The sequence below is a fragment of the Elaeis guineensis genome, chromosome 1, assembly GCF_000442705.2.
Source record: "Elaeis guineensis isolate ETL-2024a chromosome 1, EG11, whole genome shotgun sequence".
Classification (NCBI taxonomy): Eukaryota; Viridiplantae; Streptophyta; class Magnoliopsida; order Arecales; family Arecaceae; genus Elaeis; species Elaeis guineensis.
Window position 1 is genome coordinate 140,786,055 of NC_025993.2, and position 17,773 is coordinate 140,803,827.

Sequence of the window (17,773 nt, forward strand, 5' to 3'; positions counted from 1 at the left end):
AATAGGTCAGGTTGGATTGGGTTATGAGTGACCCCGACCCAACCTGGTTCCTTGATCAGATCTTGACATTGGACCTAGACCCAGCCCAATAGATGATCAGGTTAAGTCGGATCGGATGCATGATCAAATTTTTTGACCTAAAACTCCATGTCATGTTAGTTAGACAAATAAAGGCTTTATCTTTTAATAAAAGTACTTCTATTGCTTCTGAGTCTTTTGAGCTGATATACTCTAATGTTTAAGGATCGACACTTATTTTGAGTGAAGGAGGTAGTCATTATTTTGTTGTGCTTATTGATGATTAATCCACTTAACTTAGATGTACTTGCTGAAAAATTGATTTAAATTGCCATAGATTTATCAGAACTTCATTGCTATGATCTCTACTCAATTTTCCAAGTGCATTAAGATTTTTCATTATGATATTACTGCTGAGTGTAATGACTTATTATTTCTTAAAATCTTGAGTCAATATGGTACGGGTATTTATAGGTCTTGTCCAAGGGACATCATAGCAAAATGATCGAGCTAAATATAAACTCTCGATCACTCTCAATGTTCGAGCCATTCTCTTATCTGCCTCACTTCCTGAATCCTTCTGAGTTGAAGCAGCCTTCACAGTAGTTTATACCATCAACTATCTCTCTTTATCTATCTTAGATAACTGCACACTATATGAGCTATTGTATGGCATGAATCCAGACTATAGTATTCTTTGAATTTTTGGTTGTGCTTGTTTTGTGCTTCTTTCTCCTCATGAACATAACAAACTCCAACCAAGGTCTCATTTGTTTACTACGATATAGCATAGAATAGAAGGATTATAGGTGTTATGATCCTGTTGCTCAAAAACTCTGGGTTTCTTAACATGTGATCATTTGGAAACACAATATTTTCCAGCTTGTCAGGAGTCGATCTTGATCCATTTGAGTCCACTCCATTGCTCAATAACACTTCACCAAATCTTTTTCCCATGCCTCTTTCAAATGTAGGAAATTCTTGCCCTTCTGGTGACCTCCTCTCCCACTAAAGGTGTAAATGGGTCAAGTTGAATCGGGTTATGAGTGACCCCGACCCAACCCAGTTCCTTGATTAGATCTTGACATTGGACCTAGACCCAGCCCAATAGAAGATCAGGTTAAGTCGGGTCGGATGCATGATCAAATTTCTTGATCTAATGGATCATTCGGATCAAGTCGGGTCCATATATAACCCAACCCCAATCCATAAAATGCGGGTTTAGTTCGGATCTAGATCAGATCCGGATCAACATAGAAATGATTACTGACAATAACCATTTGTTTCAGAAATAAGTTGAGAATATTTTTTCATCCATATCTTGGATGCAACCAAAACTTTAGTTAATGATTGAAGTATAACACCCCAAACCAATATAAATTCAACTGCATGAATGTTAAAACGGTGAAAAAGAAAAAAAAAAAAAAAATAGAGTTTCTCTTCTATTGGACCTTCTTCCATTAGACTCCTAATCGGAGTCAGAATTTGATGTCGGAGAAGAGTCTAACTCCTCCCCCCTTCCCTTCTATTCAAAGAGATGAAGTCCCTTGTGAAACCCCACCATGGCCACCATTATTTGCCAGAAGAACTGATTTTTTTCTTTCTAAATTCATGGGAGATATCAGCCAATAGTCATAGGAAAAATCAGGTAAGAAGTCATATTTCTTTAAGTTTATATCTTTTTCCTTTTCTTCATCCTTTGGAGACTTGATTCTGACCAGCTATCATCAGATTTTCTTTGAAATTGAGGGCCTCTAATTTTTTTCTATTTTCCATGGGTTCTTCTTTGATTTCCCGCATCATCACTACTGACCATCGGATGTGGAATGCCTAGTTGCCACCTGACCCCAGCCATCATCGGCCAAGGTGACCATCGGTTGGGGTTTTCCATTGTTTGGGTGTTGAAGGGTGACCATGGGTCCCCCATTTTGCCTAGAACACAAGGAGGAAGAAAATAAAAAGAAGGAAAAGAGAAAAAAAGAAGATAAGAAAAAGAAGAAGAAGGAGAGGGAGAGATTTTCTCTCTTCCCTCTCTCCCTTCTCTATCACCTGCTTCCACAGTTTCCTCCCTCTCTCTTTCTCTTCCTGGAATGATTTTTCTATCCACTTTCTCTCTCTAGTTTCTCTCTCTAAAATTATTTATCTCTCTATGATAAATCGGATAAAGGACTTTTCTTTTGATGATTCTAATCTAAACTTAGTAAAGAGAGTCTTGATCCATGATCATCATGCAGTATGCCGAAATCCATCTTAGTTGGATTTGAATTATGTCAGATTTGATCTATTTGATTTCTATACAACCAACTGTATCTTAATCTGATCTTGATTAAATAAAGTTATTTGATTCAATTAACCTCTGATCATCAAGTTGGCTTTCATCTTTGACTCTTGTCAGATACTACTGATTTGATTATCCTTAATCTCTATTGAACCATCTATATTCTAATTTTATCTTAATCGGATATACTTAACATGATTTGATCGATCCAAACTATAGGATATGATTACAGTTCATTATGTCTCCCTTGATTATTCATATTCTTTCTGATTATTAAAATTAATTATGTTTAAAAGTACAGTAGTCTTGACAAAAAAATATCCAGTAGTGGGATATTGTGATGTGATATATGAATTAAAGATTTTGAAAAAAAAATATAAAATTATGTGGATTTGTTGGAGTATGTATTAGGTAAGTAATGCCTCATTTTTTTCTAAATTTAATAATAAATTAGTAAATATTTTATATATTGAAATATACATGATTTATGAATCTGGTGCATAGTATTTTGAATTATCGAATATGCTTTTTTTTTTGAAATGTTAAATTATTTAGGATCGAATATTGAATTTGACATAGATTGTCTGATTGATTTTGGTGTCACATAATTTATAAACCTTTTGAATTTGAATATGAAATAGTATTTTAATTTGAGATAGATTTTAATTCATAGTCTGACTATACTTTAATACCTTATCAGTGGGGGTTATGCACTGAATTTTAATATCCTATCTGTGGGTCTTATGCATTAGTATTTTGATATCCTACCAGTAGAAGTTATGCACTAGTATCTCAATATCTTATCGGTGGAGGTTGTGTATTAGTATTTTGATACCTTACCAGTAGAGTTTGTGCACTGATATTTTAATATCCTGTTAGTGGAGGTTATGCATTGATATTTTCATATCCTACTAGCTAGTAGAGGTTATGCACTAGTATTTTGATATTCTACTAGTAAAAATTGTACACTGATATTTCGATATCCTACTAGTAGGATTTGTACGCTAGTATTTAAATATCTTATCGATGTAGATTGTATACTGATATTTTAATATCCTATCAGTAAAAATCATGCACTAGTGCTTTGATACCCTGCCACTGAATGTTGTGCAGTGGCACTTTGATTAAGTTTATGGCTATCGAGACAAACATGATTTTTAAAAGAAATTATTTTATGAATGAAGATGAATTTGTATTGAATCTTGATTCTTATTTGATTAGTGCTGAATATTTTGAATTAATGCACCTTATATATTTATTTTAATATATTATTATTATGATTAAATTTATCTAGCTAAAGTATATATTGCTTACGAGACTGTTTAGCTCATTATTCTATATTTTACTATTTTTACAGATTCAGAAGATTAGTTTGACTTGAAGATTTTATATGGAAGAGTGAATTAGAAGTAGAGTTTGATATCTTTATTTTAAACTAGATTCACTGAAGTTCATGAAAAACTATGAAATATTATTTTGTAAGATATTTAAATTAGTTATTTGAATTTAAGATTGAACATTAAATATTTGAATTTTATTCTCTTGTTGCTTTATGATATTATGCCTTGCATTCTTATGTGAAGAGTTTTCTATAAATATGCGGTCATTACTATGACTCTTGTCTCGCGATCTTAATTTAAAGGGACGACATGAAGTGTACACAGCGAAATGCACCATAGAAAAATATCGATTTAAACAGAAAGCATCCACAGATAAAATATGTATCTTCTAACACACAATGCTTCATCCAATATATGATTATTTTTCTATCACCAAACTAAATTTACTGTAATGGTTTATCCGTCCATATTCATGATCACATATCATCAATAATAAATAGCATAACCTTGTTCTAAACTCTATATACCATAACATCGACTAGTGCACACATGCGCATATATATAAGTATCACTACGGTAATCAGGATCATTGCCAATGCTTATAACTGCTATTCTCGATGCTTATAAACATTGCAAAATTCACTCCCAACCCTTCCAAAAACATCGAACATGCATTGGTAAATAAAATGTGAAAAATCTTTTTTCCGACACTTGAGGAACGATGCTCTTGTGCATCGCTAACTTGCCAACACTTTAAGTGTTGGTATTTTAATTATTTTTTAAAAAAATAACTAAAAATAATTTACTAATATGTACAAATTACATAAAACCATCCAAAATTTCTATAAAAAAAAAATCAAACACTAATATAAAACCATAATACACACTATGTAATATATATATTTATTAAAAAATATGTTATATTGTCCATCATGTTTATTAATTACAAATTATAATAGAAACCATAACAATATATATATATATATATACAACTCAAAAGAAATAGAGAGATATCGGACTATCAGTCATCCGTAAGAGCATTATCATCATTGACCTACGACCATTGAAACTATCAGGAACCTACAATAAAGATATTAAAAACTTTAGTAGTTAAGAATATAAAAATTGTAATATAAAAATAATTAAGTCTATGCAAAAATATAAATATAGTGATATACGTACCCCAAAAAAGTCTACAATTGTCTGTATCACGGATGTCAACTGCTCAATTTGAGTTCTCATTGAGGATATCATTGTGTCATAGTTCTGCCTCATTGCCTCCATCTGCACCTCCATCCTATGAATATATGTATTGTTAGAACTCTCTCTTGCATTTTGAGATGATGGTTTTGAGGATAGATGTTAATCAAACGAGAAAAGAGCCATTTTGGCTGATAGGTACAACTGAAGGTGGTTGGATGGGACATCCATTTGATGTGCCTAGGAGCTATGATGGGCATGATGTATTTCCATTATCTCTGGACCATTAGTTATAAAAAAAATCGCAGCTATTAGTAATCCCTAACTGCTGAGAAGTAATAGTTTTATGTCTCTGTTACTAAAATCATTCCACTGCTTTACTTTGGTCATGCTATGGCCCATATGCTGAACCTTTGGAGGGTGATCATATGGTTACTAGTTAGAGTGGTCAATGTCCTTCAGACTTCCCAGAGGGAAAAAAAATGCCTATAGACATGTAACTTCAACATATATTATAAAGTTCGACCAGCATTCGATTCAATTTCAAAAATTCCACTATTTCTTCTTCTTCTTCTTCTTCTTCTTCTTTTCGTATTGGGTAGCAAAGTAACTCATGCCATTAATATTCACACATACCCTTCAAGTGTCTAACACTAGAATAGAGAAAGTTTTATGTACATGTGACTAGATGTTGCAATCTTTGGGTGCATGTGTCCATAGTTTGTTCTAGGAATATACTAGATGCATGTGCCTATTCAGTTTAGCATGAGACTATTCCTCTTCACATCAAAATCGACCATTTCCCTTGATATCTGCAAAAAAAAAAAGAAAAAAAAAAAAAGAAAAAAAGAAAGCAGATACAATACTTTCAAGCTTTCTGAAAAACCAAGTCTGCATCTTTACAAAAGCCGAAAAACCAACCAAGTCAATTAAAAACCACAATCCCCCTGGCTTAACCCTTTCCTAACCCAACCTAGATATAATGTAGGACTTCTAGATACCAATGCCACAAAAAACAGAATTCAAAAACCCACTAGAAGTTTAGTCCTAAACATACATGGAAGGTACAAGGGAGAAAAAAAAGAAAAGCCTAAGCTTCTACCAAAAAGAACATATAGAACACAATTTAAACCTGAATTAAATCAACTTGTACAAGTTCTTCAATAATAAGCCCTTGTTTATGCAATTGGCTTCTGGTAACATACAAGTCTTTCTTTGTCTTGTTGGTGAAGATTTTGATTGGATTTAGTTCTTGCTTAATCTAGATTTGAGTTCAATATTTGAACTCAAAGTCAACCTACTATCTATGTTCCAAATGTATAATCAAGGAAAAAAGAAACAAACCCTCAAGAAATGATGCTATTAACCAAAATAAACCCCCAAGAAATGATGCAAAACAATCATTTTTAGATTGATCAGAATACAAACCCATAATAAATAGTCAATCAGAACATATGTGATCAAACTAAAGCTCGTTCCAAGGCTAAAAGTCCCGATCTAATGCCTTAAAAACCAACAATAAATAGCAACAAAATTAATAGTGAAAAAGAGGGCAAAATTTCTAATCTTGGAAGGAAGCGATAATTAGATCGAAGAGAGAAAGCCAGCATCATCTCTTGCCACATCTACCACTACCATTGACGCTGGCCACCGAAGAGAGGGAAGAGAACCAGAGAGGATGAGATGGAGAGGCTGAATTAGAGGACAAGGGAGAGTTGGCTCGAGATCGACTCTCGGCAATGAGGCAGAGAGGTCGAATCAGAGAAGGGTCGGCTTGGGAGGGAGAAGAGTTTGGATAGGAGGAAGGGGAGTCGGCCCAGGAGAGAGAAGAGGTGTAGGGTATCATTTTGGGGATGGAGGGGTGGGATAAATGGTTTCCATCGATGCCTTTAAGTGTTATAAATTATCGATGCTTTTCGATAAATTGTCGATGCTTTAAAGCATTGTAATTGACCCATGCTTATACAAAGTGTCGACAGATGAATGCATGATTTGAATTTTAATGACGCTATATGGCTTCCGTCGATGCTTTTAAGCATTATAACTTGTTAATGCTTTAAAGTATCGTAACGTACCGATACTTACAAAAAGCGTCGATAGATACATGCATGATTTAAATTTTAATGACGTTTCATGACCTCTGTCGATGTTTTTAAGCATTGTAATTTGCTGGTGCTTTAAAGCATCGTAACTTGCCAATACTAATAAAAAGTATTGATAAGTGGATGTGGTATTTGAATTTTTTTGATGTTTCCTCCTAACATCAACAAAATTGAGTCGGTAATTTTCACTATTCCTATAGTGTATCTAAATGCGAACACATAAAAGAGAAAACACGGAATTGCATGTGTGCGCACATGTGTTGGCTATACATAAGAAAACATGATGATTAGCTTCCAGAATGCTGAAATAATACTTCTTCAGACCATACATGTTATGTAAATTCAACCTAGATGAGAGGAATCAAAGTAAGTCCCAATTGTGAAAAGCAAAAATTTGTTTCCGGGCCACACATTTTAGATATCCTTTCAAACCGCTAGACCAAGCCATAGAACATTGTAGTTGAAATTTCACCATCACTACATGGAAACTAAGATTGGATAATGATCAACAGCATTAGTTTGCTTATTTTGATCGAGGAAGCCTTGAAAACCACAATTATCAACATACCTTATTCAAAACTCTCAAACTTCATAATTCCATTGACTTATATTGATTGGCCTATTATGGCAGATAATTTATCAACTACCTATCATACTGTCTTCATGTTCTGTTTCTGCACAGGAAGGCATTACAATACAGTTAGCATTGCATAATCATCATAACAAACAGTAGAATAAATATAAACAAGAGAAATGTTACAGCAGGAAAATGTGGACCAAGTAATAAAACCAGAGAACTAGAAAAGTTGCAACAATGTTAGCAGTTATTGTATATTAAATTACCGTCCTAAAGAATGCTATACTGAATTACTAGAAAAGATTGATAAATGAGTGTGAATCCTTGATAATTAGTAATGTAATACATAGAGTTGAACATGGTAACCACATAAACATTTAAGTGTAATAGATTTTTTCCTCAGTCATTTCATTCTCCTTTCAGATGGGGATTCTCTTTAAAAGCCACAGATTTAACCATTTTAGTCATAGTATTACCTAAAGTGTCCTTTATCTCCTCGTCTTTAGATTTGAAATCAGATTGGACAACCTCAGAAAACAAGCGCAAACATGAGTTAGAATATGATTCCACCATAATCATTAAGGAATTCTTACATAAAATTGATGACAATAATTGACAAATCATGTATTTCATCCTATCATCGACCAGGTAACTTGCGGAAGAGTTTAATCTGACTTGCATATGGTGGTTTTGTAGAAATCATCCATCTCATGTGTTCAGTTGAAGTTTGCATTGTAGTTAGGAATAACATTTTAAAATTCCATAGATAATAAATAGCGAGTAGTTTGATTCAACTGCCCATCAAGGATGTATTATGTGCATAACCTCTAAAGATCCAAATTAGGACTGTTGGTTCGGTGAGGCAAAGATGTGGTCAAAAATGAAAAGGAATTGCCCTACTGTTACAAAAATAAGGATCACTTTACTATCAGTGATGTATTATGTAGAACTGCATGAGCCCTATAGCTCAAACATTAGGATTGCAAGTCTGCAGCATCAAGGATGCAAAGCACCAAACTTTTGCAAAGGTGGTCAAAAGTGAAAAAGAATTGACATGCTGTTGCAATAATAAGGATCGCTTTACTATCAGGGATGTATTATGTGGAAATGCATGAGCTCAGCTAAAACATTAGGATTGCAAGTCCCCAGCATCAAGGAAGATTGACTACAAATTGCAATGCAAATCCGAAAACATTTAAGGAAGAAAAGCAAAAGATTCGATTACCAACTAGCTACATTATCAAGAATATTTAAGATAAAAGTTAACAATGTAAACATAATAATGAAGATGATTGTTACCGGTATAAGCTAATTAGTAGCATCAATACAAGACATAAGTGGCATAACAAATAAAATATAAGTGCCACATAATATATTCTAAAAATTCTGTTAAAGAAAAAAAAAATTATTAAGGAAGTTAAAGAAAACAATTGTAGTATATATCAATATGTTAATAATAAAATTTATATTAATTGAGTGGGACTACAAAAATGACTACCATAATATTAATTCCTGGAGAAACAAGTGGGACTCCATAATGATTGAACGAGAAGAGCACGCTGTTTATTTTCTATCTTTGCTAATGGCTGATGCTATACGTTTCCAGGTGAAATCTATTTCTGGAGATGAAGCCAAGTGATTTCATTGTGCCGTGCTATATATTTTGGGAAGGCAATGGACATGGCGGCGGGTTTTCTATTCCAGGTGAAGGAAATGATCACTCAAGGGGTCTTTCGATCGTGGCGATACATAAATTAATTTTTGTATATGGGTAAGCAACGTGGAATTGAGGCTGTAAATAAGTTGGGTTGACCCGTGATCCACCCCGAATTAGCCAGATGTAAGTCTAATCCGAACCATTTTAAATGACTCATGGAGTTAGGTTAGGTTCTAAAATTAGACCCGCTCTATATTTTGGATTGGGTCTAAATTTATTGAATTTCGATCTGATCCGATCCGATTCATTTAATTTTTTAGATCAATTTAAATCTTATACTCAATAATCTGATTCGATCGAATCCAATCCAGATCTAGCACAGGATCCAAGTGGGCATATCCAGACTCCCAAGCCCAAGTCCTGACTTGTCACCTAAATGGCCCAAACCCATTGGCCGTCAGCTCATTACTGGCTTTCTCAAGTCTTGACCGACTTTGCCTCTTCTCCTCCTCCAACAACTTCGCTAGGTCCAACGAGCACCATCGCGAGCTCCACTTCTCTGCTGGTGGTTCTCTTCCTCCAGGGCCAATGGCGGCTGCGAACTCTGCTCCTCCAACTCTGCCGACCCACTTCCACCCTCTCACTCTCCTTTTCCATCTCCTCCTCCCTCTTCCACCACCGCGGTCGCGCTCGTGGCCGCCGCGCCCCCCCCCCCCGATCCTCAAGGGCCGGGGCCTCAAGCCCTCGCCTTCCGATCGAGATCTCGAGTTGTCGATCAACTTTGATGCTGCCACCACTCGGGTCGCGGTGGCCCTGGCGCACCTCCACCGCTCGTCTGAGGCGAAGCTCCGCTTCTTCCTCTCCTCCAGAGCCAAGGCCTGCCAGGATCTCCTGACCTCTATCCAGGTCAATCGCGACGACCGTGTCATGTTCTCCTGCCGCTAGTCTTTGGCTTTCTTCATGGCGAACCTGTTCATCTAGAGCTTCGTTGCGGTTCTTGCAGCTAGGGTTTTGGGTGGCTGTTGTCGGGGTTAGAATTAGGATTTAGGTCGGGGTGGTGGTCTGGGGACAGGGCGGTGGTCCGGAGGGATCGAAGGCTTGGCGGGAGGAAGGTTGTGGTTGGGAGGAGGATTAAGGGGAGGGAAGTGGAGAAGAGTTTTAGGGTTTCAGTGAGCCCTCTTTTGCCTCCAACCAGTGCTGAGGTGAACATTAGACGGAATGCATTGTGAAGACTCATGGAGAAGCAAGACTTGGCTAGTTCCCGGACCCGGCCCGGCCCGAACAGAACCCGAACCAGACCCATATTTTAGGGATTGAGGTTAGGTTACCCGATAGGTCCAGAAATTTAGCCATAGATCCGATCTGATCTGATTTCTATTGGACTGGATCTGGGTCCAATATCAAGATCGATCAAAAAATCGGATCTGATTGGGACCACTCATGATCTAATCCGATCCAACCTATTTACACCCCTATATGGAATGCACCGAACCCATTCTTTGCTGCAAAATGCACAGGTAAGACCTTTAAATGGACTGGAAAAGAGTAAGATGCTTGTGCAGCTGATGAAACCAACAACATGGTGTAGAGATATTGGTCAAACAACGGTGCTTGCATTTGGGTCTAAATGCTTCTAATAAATATGGAATCTCATTTGATCAACATATGAAACTGTCATCTTTGTGCTTAGCACTTGAATCGGTGGAACCTTTTTGCTGTGGTGTTTGTATGCTGAGTGTTTACATATTAATTATGTGCAAGACTATTCATCCATCAATAATTGTAATCTTACATCTTTTTCTAGATCAAAGGTCATGTGATTCTCATAAATGATCTATGTTATTGTTCTAGTCTTTGTATATAACTCAACTTCTACTTTTGATTTATCTCCAGAGTATCTATTTTTTTTAAAAAAATTATAGCTCGTGTAATTCACCTGTTCCACTAAAAACTATCTATCGTTTGTTGGTCCTTACCTAGAGGTTCGAATCAATATAAAAGCATTTTTTTTCAAATCTACTGGGGCTTAGACTAGAAAATAAAAATAGGAGAAAAATATACAAAACTTTTCAAATTTGAAAGTTGGAAGAAAAAAATTTAAAAATCATGGTTACCATATCTTTTCAAATCTAATCATGATTAGATTCGAAAAAATAGAAAAAAAAAATCTAGAAAACTTTTAGTGTCTGAAAAATATAAGAAAAAAAAGAAAATAAATCATGGTTAGTAGGTCAGATGGCAAAAAATCTTTCTAAGACTAGATTTTTCGGATCTAAAAATGTAGCATTAAAAACAAAAGAAAAAATGGTGATCAAATAGAAAGTAAGAGAAAGTATCAAGAGGAGAAGATGATCTCGGGATGCAAATTTTTGTTCCTCATAAGAGGTCAGGAAGGAGGAGGGCTAGATGGGATTTTTTTTCATAAATAGGAGGGAGAGAGGCAGTGCAGGGGTAGCCATAGGTGGAGGTAGGGGGGGATAAATAGAGCGGCAAGGGAGATGCTAGCCAGGTGAGGATATGGTGAGGAGGATGGAGATGAACAAAGAAAGATGTGAGAGTAGAAATACCATGACATACCTTGAGATGAAGATCTTGGGTTTCGCTATTTTGGAGAAGGGTATATCTTGAGATAAAGCAAGGAGCATGCCAAATTCACCACCTCGTCAGCCACCAAAGTTGCTGGGGAGAAGGCAGATCCGAGATCAATCAAGAATGGCCAAATAGGAAGGTGATGAATGTTAGATCTAACTTTTAACGAAGACCTTATGCCCTAATAATAAGAGCCAATAGGCATTTATATGGATTCGGGTTCAGCCATTTGGGTGACTATTGACAAGTCATTTATCCATGTTTGGATCCTATACAATATATTTGGATGCCATATTAGGTTTGGATTGGGTTGGATCGGATCATTTATCTTAAGATCCAAATCAACCCAAAAATCTCCATGGATTAGGTCGGGTTGGATCGAGTCCAAATTCAGTAAACCTAAACCTGACCTAAAAAATAAAATAGATCTAATTTTAGAACCCAACTTGGCTCCATGGATCCTTTAAAATGGTTTGGATCAAGTCTAAGTAGGTCAAGTTGGGTCGGATCATGGGTCAACCCATCCCATTTGCAGCCTTATCTCCCATTGATGCTGCTTCCTAAGATGATTTTGGTATCACACCAACTGAGCCTTTTCGATCCACTCAGGTAAGAGAATCTCCGAAACACTTTCATGACTTTCATTATCATCATGCTCTTGCCACATCACATGAACCCACATCCTTCAAAGCAGCTTCTCATCTTGAATGGCAACAAGCCATGTTTGATGAACTATAGGCTTTAGAAAAGAATCATACATAGGATTTGGTTGACTTGCCTTCTAAAAAATTAATGATTGTCAGCAAGTAGATCTATAAAATCAAGACTCACTCAGATGATTCAGTTAAACGAGATAATGCTCGTCTTATGGCAGGGGGGTTCACTCAAGAGTATGGAATAGACTATGAAGAGACTTTTGTACCAGTAGCTCATCTTACATCCATTTGGACATTATTGGCAGTTGTAGCTGCTCGATAGTGAAAACTCTATCAAATGAATGTAAAAAATATCTTTTTAAATGGAGATATTTTTGTGGAGGTTTATATGCAGCCTTCCCCTGGCTTTCTTGTTCCCTCAGAAAAAATCTGTCAACTTCAACATGTGTTGTATGGATTTAAATAGGCACCTTGAGCTTGGTTCACTAAATTCAGTTCCACTATCACCAACCTTGGCTTTACCCCTAGCTCTCATGATTCTGCATTATTTGTTCAATCTACTAGTGGGGGTATAACTCTTCTTCTCTTGTATGTGGATAATATGACCATTACTAGAGATGATGTTGTAGGAATTCATGAGCTTAAGTCTTATTTACGTCAGCAGTTTGAGAAGAAGGATCTAGGCTTCCTCAACTATTTTCTAAGACTTAAGGTTACGACTGGAGAGGATGGATTCTATTTATCTCAGACCAAGTATGCATATGATTTGCTAGGCCATGCATGATTTACAGATAGCAAAATAGCCTGTACACCCTTGGAGTATAATGTGAAGCTTACTTCAGTTGACAGTGCACTCTTGGATAATCCCATTCTCTATTGCTAACTTGTAGGAGGATTGATTTATCTTACTGTTACATAGCCTGACATCGCTTATACAATTCATATTGTCAGTCAATTTATGACAACCCCTCAATCCATGCATTATACAACAGTCATACATATACTACGATATATTAAAGGCACTGTCTTTCATAGCCTATATTTTTTTGCCAATCTCACACTGAAGTTATAAGCCTTTAGCGATGCTAACTAGACTGATGATTCAACAGATTGTCAATCTACCACTATGTATTGCTTTTATCTTAGAGACTCTCCCATATCATGGTGTAGTAAGATATAAACTTTAGTTACCCACTCAAGCACTAAAGCTAAATATCGAGCCTTAGCAAATACTATGCCTGAACTTCTACGACTTTTTGTAGTTATTGGGTGACATGGGAGTTTCTCATTCTAGAGCTACTGCACTCTATTATGATAATCACAGTTCCATGAAGATTACTCATAACGATATATTTTATAAGCAGACCAAAACATATCGAGATCGATTATCACTTCACTCATCAATATATACTTAGTGGAATAGTTCATCTTCTATATATTGCTTCTCAAGAGCAATCTGTTGATATCTTCATCAAAACTCATCCTCCAGGATATTTTCTCAATTTAATTCATAGACTTAAGATGGCATCCACTACACCCTCTTGAGTTTGAGGGGGGTGTTAATGTATATATGTTGTATATTAGTCTAGATTCATTTTGTGTAAATTAAGTAAGATTTGTGATTGATTTTCTATATTAATTAGGTATAGAAAATCCTATATTTCCTAATTTTGATTGATTGATGTACAGAAAATCATGTATTCTCTAATTTTGATTAGAGGCACTATCTATAAATTGGAGCCTCTCATTGCATATTTGATGATCACTCTCATTGTACATTTGATGATCACAAAAATACATATACAAATTCTCTCATTTCTCAACCACTATTTGTTTCCAAGCAAATGTAAGCGTAAACAATTCCCATAGTTGAAAAGCATGGATGTGATTCACGAGCAAGATACACAAGCTATTACCATAACAACCAGCACACTCGAATTATTTGGCAGTAGACTTCCACTATCACCTAGTGGTTAGGAAGCCAAGATAATAGAAATGGGATGCCACATCATATCTCTCTCTTTATGAATGATGTCTTGGTTTCAGACTGAAATATAAAAATTTATTTGAATTGCTCGACGATAGACTCCAGCCCTTGCCTAGCAATTAGGAGCTTAGATAATTGAAATGGTATGCCTCGGCATATCTCTCTTCATGAATGACATTTTGATTCTAGATTGAAATATAAAAATAGAAATTTTGCATATATATACCTTCCTAAATATGCAAAATTTTGTGAATATCCTCATAAAATTACTATTTGAATGCAGATCCTCTTAAAATACTTATTTTGCATATATATTATTCTATTTCGCATACATACTCATACTGTCTGACACCATTAAAAAAAATTTAATGATTTAAAATTATGGATATTTTAGTCTCTTGCTAGAATAGTAAGGATATTTTAGTCTCTTGCCAGAACATCCCCTCCTAGGGGTGAAAGTGGATCGGATATTATTCATTCGGATCTATTTTTGTATCCAAATATATCTAGCTATAGATAAAAATTTATGCATCTGACTGATACCCATATCTATATCCATAAAAAAAAATAGATATGGATATAGATACACAACTATCCGATCCATATCCGAATATTTGATTCTATTTGTAATCCTATTAAATTTTATGTATCACTCAAAAATTTTTAAGAAAAATATATAACTACATTAATATGCTTTTAAATTTATGTAATATTCACTTAGTAATCTTTTTGATTTTGTGGTCATAAAATGTAATTATCTGACTTATTTTCATATTTGTATCCATACTTTAGTATATGATTTGTATCCATATTCATTTAAAATAAACATAGATCTAAATTTGTATATCCAACTAATATCTATATCAATATCTGTATTTATCAAATAAAATAAATATAAATATGAATATATTGATATCCAAGGTATATGCGATCTGGTTTTAGCCTTATCATGCTACCAGCTAAGAAGCTGGACCACACAAACCCAAGCTTTCATGCTCCCCTCCAATCCTATTTTTCTCATCAGATTAAGAACAAGTTTGGCATCCAAGGAACATAGAAAAAGAAAAAGTAAACTTAATAGATCTATTCTCAATTTTTCCAAGATTATTTGATGACCTTAGTTGCTATCAGTACTTTTTCAAGAAGAAAAAAAAGAGGAGAGAGAAAGAAAGCTTCTCAGCTGGTGCTGAAAGTGGCAAAGAGGAAGGAGAAAGTGAATAGTTCAAAGCATCCTGGAAATAAAAAGGAACGAAGTGGGTGAGGCAATAGCCTGCAAGGACAATAACATGTAATAACTAAGGATTAGCATTTAGCAATACTTATCTTAATTATTTCTTTTTAGAAAATTATATGGACACCTTCCTCAACTTTAGTTCAATTTCACTTATACCCCATATATCTTAAAAAGTGTCAAACTGGTTCTTCTAGTTATTGATATGTTCCAATATGGTTCAACCATTTATTTACTAATAAATGATATTTGCTTTTCCTCTCAATGGATAGAAATACCTCTTATTCATATGGAAGGGGTTGCCGGTGAAAAAAAGATGGAGGTGGAGGGAGCCACTACAGAGAGAGAGGGTGGGGTCATGGAGGTCATCGTGGAGGGGGATGACGGCGTCAAAGGCCTTATAGATGAGATTGGAGGAGGAGGAGGAGTTGAGGAGGAAGGGAAGGAGGGGAGAGCTCATAGGTGGCTTAGAGGAGGATGAAAAAGAAAAATAGATGAGAAGGAAGGAGAGGAAGGGAGTGAAGATGGCTCATAGGTTTCTTGGAGGAGAAAAAGGATGAAGATGAGAAGTGGGTGAGGAGGAAGGGGAGGAGGGAAAACGGTGGCTCATGGACAGCTTGGAGGAAAAAGATGAGGAGGAAAGATGGATGAGGATACTATAGAAAAATATGAAATAGCCAACGTTATTTTTGGCCTTTCTTGATGCTTATAAGCATTGCTAAGTAGATTCGTGATGCTTCCTCGAGCGTCGCATGCGTGTCGGCTATGGAGGCATGAAAATTCGATCATCTATGATGATGCTTATAAGCATCACAAAATTAGAATATCAATAATAAGACTAGGGCTTTTGCATGAACCTCTCGCCTTCCTCCATTGCCACCAAGGCCTCCACTATCTCCTTGTCCGGCTTCTCCCCACTCATCATGTAGTATCGCCGCTCCATGACCTCCCAATAATCAGCAGCGACCCTCTTCCATAGCTCACCGAAGCCCTCTATGGAGTCCTTGAGCTTCTTACGGAGGCTAGCGACGATGGAGGTGCAGGTGCGGTCAATGGAGGTGCTAGGGCCGCAGCCAAGGAGGAAGTGGTTGGTGGCATTAGCACGATCGAGGGACTCAAGGTGGAACTGGATGAGCTTGGCCTTCTTGAGGGTAATGGTGATGTTGCCATCCATATAGGTGTAGAGGTCGTGGATGATGGAGGTGGTGTGGAGGGTCTTGGAGGCCTCGTTGGACTCATGGAGCCGAGTGACCTCAAAGAAGTTGTCTGGATTGGCATCAACAATGATGGAGGAGGATGAGTTGTGGCTCATCTAGACATCCTTGGTCATCTCCACATCATTAAAAAGCTTATCCACATTAGCGTTGGCAGTGGTGGAGGAGGATGGGTTGCAACTCATCTAGACATCGCTGCCCCCATTGGCACCTCACCTCCATGGTCCTGAGAAGAGGCTATTCATCGTATCTTAACTTTTTATTTTTATACCTCTTCCAAAATTACTTCGATCTCCAATGTGGGACAATCAATTTGGTCAAAGGTGGTCGGGTTGATAGAGAAGAAGGAGGATCGAAGCAGAAGAAGCAGAGGTTTACAAGAAGAGGGGGTGGGGTTTAATGGAGTCCGACGATGCTTATAAGTGTTGTTTAGAGCCAGTAGATTTCGATAATGCTTATAAGTATTGTTAAAAATTAGTGGAGTCTGCTCTTATAAGCACCATTAAAAGTCATTATTTATTTAATTTCTATTAAGCGACCTAACGACACTTATAAGCACCATTAAGAGCCATTTATTTTATTCAATTATTAATAAATGGGTGGAAGACTGTTTTATACTTGCCAATGCTTTAAACTAGCATCGACAAATAAAAGTCAGCTATTTTTCTTTCTTTTGTTGTAGGGAGAATGAGAGGAGAGAGATGGATGGATCACCGATGAAGAATGATTGGAGGTGGAGGGAGCTATCATGGAGGAAAAAGGCTCATGGACAAGCCTAGAGAAGGAGGAGGAGAAGTGCATAAGGAAGAATAGGAGAAGGGAGAAAGTGGGTCGCCGATGAAAGATGGATGAAGGTGGAGGGAGTCATGATGGAAGAGAAAAAATGAATGAGAAGGAAGGGAAGGAGGGGAAGATGGAGGGAGA

General features: G+C 36.3%; 1 pseudogene; it reads right to left on the bottom strand.

Annotated features, from left to right (window-relative positions):
• Positions 1-16,473: 16,473 nt before the first annotated feature.
• On the bottom strand, positions 16,474-17,094 carry LOC105060412 (syntaxin-121-like; annotated as a pseudogene).
• Positions 17,095-17,773: the final 679 nt, after the last annotated feature.